The 7,146-nt window shown below is 35.4% G+C and overlaps 1 pseudogene; it reads right to left on the bottom strand.

Moving 5' to 3' along the window:
• Positions 1 to 3: 3 nt before the first annotated feature.
• LOC143551387 (uncharacterized) lies at positions 4 to 5,116 on the bottom strand (annotated as a pseudogene).
• Between the last annotated feature and the right edge of the window lie 2,030 nt (positions 5,117 to 7,146).

Below are 7,146 nucleotides of genomic sequence, written 5' to 3'. Positions count from 1 at the left end.
GCGTGACTTTGATTTATGTACGTTAGAAGAACGGTCCTGGTTGGTGAAATGGATGGATTCCTATATATCAATAAAGCATATTTGATCATTTTATAAGTTAACTATTACTAATATATTCTGCTTAAATTCCTGCAGTTAAATACCTTAAATGAGCACCAAACTTCAGTCAAAGAAGATGATGCCAGTTTGACTTGTATCAGAAAACTGAAAATTTGAGCATATATCTTCAACGCGCCAGGTGTCAAAACAATGCTCACTGGCCAATCTACTCTGTAACCGAGACCTAAACCGTTGAATGACTGTATGCCTGTCATTATATCATATATTAACCGCTCAATATCTGATTGTAGAATGTGAAATTTTACGTAAAGCAAGAAATGAAGTTGTATGAATATCAAATATACCGGTTGACAAACTAGGAAGAGATGAGGAGTCTTGTTCTTTCATGTACACGAATAAACGATCCTTATAATGGTCTTTTTCACATGAAGATCTCTGAACGGAAAGTTCTAGAAGGCCTTGAATTTCAGATATCCTTTTATCTGCTTCTGTTGCATACCATTTCTGAAAAAGATATAAAAATCAGTATAGAATAAATGAAGAATCATATAAAGAATATAGTTACATGTTGCCAAAGTGAAACGATAAACAAATCTGCCCAGTCAGCAGATTCCATCATGTGGTACCGCCTCAAAGCCAGCAAATGGTGTTCTAAAGAGAAACTTTCTTCAAGTAGCTTAATTGTCAATTTACTGACGTACATGTATCTAATCACTTAATTAAGGATACACATGAAGAAAAAAGATCTATGTACTAAAAATTTAAATTGCAGACTGCATGAAATTAAGGATACTGTAGTAGAATCTCTTCCAACAAGCATTTCTCAAGAACAAAATCCAACGGAATCTCAATGACTGTCGTCACACTGGTCTTATGCTTGCCAAGGTGGATAATATTATTATTATTATTATTATTGTTGTTGTTGTTGTTGTTGTTGTTGCCAGTGCCATTAAGGAGACTTTCCCAACAACCACCACCAGACACATTCTGTAATGGTTCTTGTTCTTGGTGGTTACTTTTCGGACCGAAAGATGCATGCTTGTGGAATGACTTCTTTTTTACAGTGATTGCACCATCAACATGGATATTATTGTAATTACTAACAGTATCAGCAATAGAAGCTCTGTAATAACTGCCTAACCTATCTTCACATTCAGTAAGTGGATTCTTAACTGACTCAAAGTCAAAAGAAGGTAGTTTGACTTTGGTACCTCTTTCCCGATGTTTGTTTGCTCCCAGAATTAGGTTAGCATTTTCAATCTCACATGGTTCCAAGCTTCTCAAACTCTTAGCACAGGTGACTCAGCATTATTTGATCGTTCATCTGATTCAGTTACCATAGTGGACAGACTTCCATCTTGAGAAGGGTTTTTTAACTGAATATTGTTGGTGTCTGACTTAATTTCTAAAGCAGACAAGTACATTTTCTCTAAGGCATCCGGATCATGAAAAAAGGCATCCGTCTTCTCTTCTTCACCATAGTTTTCAATAGATGAACATTCAGATGAATCCAACGAATCCTCAAGATAAGAATATTCATCTTCCATGCTTGATTCATCACACTCAGCTGTATCAAGAGGCCTGCGAGTCAGAAAGATGATCAACATTTTAAGAAATTCATAAGAAAAACTTGCAAAATTATGAAATCTTTTGTCATCTAGAATAACTTAATAACCACAGTGTCATTTTTTCCTGTTAAGATAGATACATAAGAAGAAAGATCTTACAAATTTTGATTCATATTCTTTGCTGAAGATGAACTTTCCAGACTTCCTCTACCAGAATTTGGCAATGTAGAGTATGTAATTACCTGTTAAACCATTACATCCAAGTAATCAGTAAACAAAAAGACCAAAGGTCAACGAAACAGTTGACCAACAAACTTATGAATCATTATAAGAATAAGTGTGGCTTTTGATGAAATCACCTGATGATGTTTGAATTCTAGGTTTGGCAAACGATTTTCGAGTTTTTCCATCATGGTTTTGTAGTAATCACTCCTTTTACCTACCATCATTTCAATTCCTTCCTTACTGAAATCCATATGAAATGCATGTGATAGGCGAGAGCTTGACATTCTACTCCAGTAAGGAAGAAAATCCTCATATGTTCGATTCCAACTGCCAACACCATCAGAAAACTCTAGTAGTTTTATTAATACTTGAAGCTGCTGACCAGCTCTAAAAAGTGGAATCAATAATTCTCTCAAAAAACAAGGAACAAAAACTCCATCTTGCTCCTGGAATGAAAAAACTAACATTAAAATACCATATTTTCAATATATAACGTCTGAATGAAAAAAATAGAGAAAATATTGCTCAGTATTTACCCTAATGATGACTGTGTTACTTTCAGCCTCTGCCACTATAAACTCATTAAAAGGATCAATAATTCTGGCCTTGAAAATCCAAGATCTAATAAAGTCAAAATACGGTTCACACGAACGGATAAATAGGGTTCAAAGTAGAGCAGAATGTGCTGGATCAGCAACCTGATATGTTCCATCAAATAAAACATGTCACAAAAGCATATGACTTATACATGCAATATGAGAAAATGATTACAAGTAATGCTGACCTGGAGCTCCTTATACAAAAAAGTAAGAAGATTTCCGCCTCTAGGAAACTCAGTAAACTTTGTTTGAGTAACTAACTCCTCAAGGGGCGAAACCAAGAAGCAATTAGCTAAACCATGCACATTGCATATGCTTCCAATAACCTCAATTTGGTTCCTTAATTCTTTAGTATGAAGATAAACCTCCAGCAAAGTAAGTTCAGAGTGGCCAACAGTTGAAAGACAGCCACTTGACAAGTTACCAATAATCGAGAACCGCCTTAAACCAACAGAAGCGTATAAAGTATCCAATGCAGCAATGTAGCCTTCCAAAACATCATTAACAGCAACTGCAAAAGCCTGGTTAACCAGACTGTATAGAGGATAACTGCTTGCTGCTGACTTAGCATTGGCATCATCGGAAATCAAGTTTGCAAAATGATTAACAAATTTATAGAGAAAGAAAACTCCACATCCCATGCCTCCTAGGGTTCTAAGTATCTTCCCAAGAGCAAGTGTGCTTACAGATTTGGTCCACATATTAGGTATTCTGTGAAATGTTCTGTCTGTTGGATCATAATTGAATATTGCACATAGCTTCTCGATACTTATAAGAGATTACTCTAAACCTTGTAGAGCATTCATTGCTAATCTCACTAAACTAGCCTCCTGCATTGAGTGTTTAAAGATACGTATTAGACACAATGTAATTAGCAAATGTTAGAGATAGTATTATGTAAATATGGGTTAAGTATATAACCCTCTATCTAGTAAAACCCTAATTATAATTATCAATACAATTATACATTTACACCATCATTTACACACAGAGTTTCTACTTATTAAGATATGAATCACTATAACATTATTTAAATAGTTATTCGAATGCTTGAATCAATCATAAACCTAACACGGTCAATTAAGAAATAACGGAGTTAATTGCAAATTTAAAGTACTGTTGGAGCCATGAAAATTAACTGGAAACTGATGACATGTCATAGGGGCATCCAGAAGTATGAGAGGAGCGGGATATTGAAGTGACAGAGAGTCCGCTTTCCGCATGGGTTCCCAAATCCCAAGGTTTAGGTGAAACAATGGCTTCCACCTAGACCCTAGGAATCCATACCTACCGAAAGCCGACTCTCGGCCACTTCAACATCTCGCTCCTCTCATACTTCCAAACACCTTAATGGCACGTCATCAGTTTTAATGCTTATGAAAGATGATTCTAACCCTAGCAGAGCATTCATTACTAACAGACCTCACCAAACTAGCTTCCTGTGGTTAAGTGCATATATATGAATCACTATACACTTATTAGCACAGTTTCAATAACTGGAATGCTTGAATGAATCATAAACTTAAAAACCTAACGCAGTCATTTAACAAATAATAGAGTCAATTGCAAATTAAAAAATTAATCAGAAGCTTACAGAAACTGATGACGTGTCATAGAGGCGCCTTAAATAAGTATGAGAGGGGCGAGATGTTGATATGACAGAGAGTCCGCTTTTAGTAAGTATGTGTTCCCAAATCCCAAGGTCTAGGTGGATCTTCCACCTAGACCTTGGGAATAAATCCATACCTACCGAAAGCAAACTCTCGGCCACTTCAACATCCCGCTCCTCTTACACTTCTAAGCGCCTCAATGACACATCATCAGTTTCAATTCCTATAATATATATATATATATATATATATATAACCCTAGCAGAGCATTCATTGCTAACCTCACTAAACTAGAAGTGCATACATATATGAATCACTAATTCACTATACAGTATTATACTAGTTTCAATTACCGGAATGCTTGAATCAATCATAAACCTAACATATGCAGCATTGCAATTATATATAAAATTAGGTCAACTAAGATATTATCGAGTCAATTGCAAATTTAAAAACTAAGTGGAAGCAGAAATTGATGACGTGTCATAGGGGCGTCTAGAAGAAGTATGAGAGGAGCGAGATGTTGAAGTGACAGAGAGTCCGCTTTCGGTAGGTATGTGTTCCCAAATCCAATGTCCAGGTGGATCTTCCACCTAGACCTTGGGAATGAATCCATACCTACCGAAAGCAGACTCTCGGCCACTTCAACATCTCGCTCCTCTAATACTTCTAGGCGTCTCTATTGCACGTCATCAGTTTCAAAGCATATAACAGATATCATTAAACCAGCCTCCTGTATACATATATGAATCCCAAACTCACTGTACAGATGCTACATCAGGTTCAGCATTGCAATTATATATAAAACTAGGTCAATTAATTAAGATATAATAATCGAGTCAATTACAAATTGAACAGGAAGCTTACGGAAACAGATGACGTGTCATAGAGGCGTGTAGAAGTAGAAGGAGGAGACGGTGAGAGTCCGCTTTCGGTAGGTACGGACTCCCAAGGTGTAGGTGGAAGCCAGGGATCTTCGAGTTTCAAATTGTTTAAAAGTGATGCGAAGTCTGTATCCACGGCCATGGCTGCCGGAGAAGATGATGGAAGCAATGCCGATCGGGATTTGATAGGCGGTGGTGATAATCGCCGGTCACTTGATCTGTGTTTGTAGGGAGGGAATTTAGAAAATGGCTGAAAGCCTGAAATATCAAAACTTGACAAGCTTTTTCGAACTCTAGCCGAGCTTTGAGTTTTAAATCAAGCTAATTCGAGTCTTATATGGGAAATTCGTTTAGACTTGTTGAGTCTTAACGAGCCCTTGTTTTGTTTTTATGTTTTACCTCTTTTGAATTTCTATGTATTGATTTTTCAGACTCTACACTGGAGCTCAAGCTAAGCATTTACTCGTTTAAGGACGAGTTTGAGCCTAGCTTAGGTTCATTTGTGGTTTCTCAAAATATATAAAAAGAATTAAAAACATATGTAAATTAGTTAATAAATAATAAGCGAGTCGAATCTGAGCCGAGCTCGAGCTTCAAAAAAAAACTCGAAATCAGCTTAGCTCAAACTCTCGTAAATCAAAACGAGCCAAGCTTGAGCCTAGTCGAACTTGGGCTTGGCTCAATTACACCCCTGGGTAGAGATTATAAATTCTAGTTATGATAAGTTTATGAAATATATGTTTTTCGTTCACGTATGGTCTTTAAACGTTGTAATTTGTCGACATTTGATGATGATTTGACACAAATGGAATTCAAGTGACGTGACATCTATTACTTTCGTGATCATGCACGGAGATAACAATATAGTATTTCAATTTGCTATGTAAGAATTATTAAAAGCATTATTGTTTGAAGACGCGCATAGTCGTACACAGATATATTTTTGTATTGAAAGGGAGATATAATATATTGTAACGTATCACATGTTTATTAGTGATATTGTTAATCCAAAAGATATTATATGTTATGCGACATTGTAAACTTATCAAAAGGCGAAAGCATGATTGATGCAACTTTATAGTTGTAGGTGTTCATCACACATAGAAAGAACGGACTAATGCAAGGGTGTACCTAGGTGGCCAGTATCAATGTCTTTGTGACGCTTGGTAAAAATATAAATTGTAGCATTATATCTTCTTACACGCTCAATACATAATGAAACTAACTCCAGTGACAATGTGGACAACATAGTGAAAATGTGCATTGACCGTTTATTTTATTTATTGATACTTTTGAGTTCTGTATATTTGATCAAAAAGAGGATCCTGCATTTTTATGTATAAACCTATTACAGTTTATTGTTTATTGACACACTTAAATTGCATATTTCTTTTGATATACACAAACTGACAAACATTACGTACATCAAAAATAAAATCCCTTTCGAGTCTGATCTCGACGTTTTCGTCCAAGCTTCACCACAGTTCAAGTGAGATTATGAATTTGAGACTTTGAGTTGATGGTTCGTGACTCAAAACTAAGCCTTTGCTTCTTTAACCTTTGCTTCTCTAAATCCTTAATTTTGCAATCTATTTTATATTCCCGGTGGTGTATTATTCAAATTAATTAAACTTTAGATGATGAAAATAAATAAAGTTGTCAAATGAAAAAGGGATGGAGGAACTCACTCCTCAGATTCACCAATTAGGTAAAGTGACCCCAGCAGACCATATGTCAATCTTGGGACCTTGGTATGTTGTTCAACAATACTTGGAAGTACATATGCAAAACATGAATAACACTAAAAAGAGATCGATAATTTTGGTCAACCAAAAACACTTTATGCTACAAAACTTTAATCATGTTAGTATAAACTAGTGCGTTAAATATGAATTACATTATTTCAAAAACGAGTAAAAAATTACTAATACGGTTTAGAATACGATTCATATAATTATCCGTGTCAATAACATCAGCCACTCAAATGAATCAAATCAATTGTGTTTAATGATAAAGAAATAAAGTAAACAAATGCATCTTTACCAAGTATGCCATACCATATCATAATAATAACACTAGTTTACATCTTCAAACAGCAATTGCAAAAACATTCATACAATCCTTCAATTGAAGGTCAAAAATTTCAAACTTTAGCATTAAAACATACAAAAGTTCATACAATTGTTGAGAAAGTACCAAC

Source organism: Bidens hawaiensis, unplaced genomic scaffold (assembly GCF_021521415.1).
Source record: "Bidens hawaiensis isolate Kalapana, Puna unplaced genomic scaffold, B.hawaiensis_p1.1 tig00016379_1, whole genome shotgun sequence".
Classification (NCBI taxonomy): domain Eukaryota; kingdom Viridiplantae; phylum Streptophyta; class Magnoliopsida; order Asterales; family Asteraceae; genus Bidens; species Bidens hawaiensis.
This window is presented reverse-complemented; position numbering and strand designations above follow the sequence as displayed.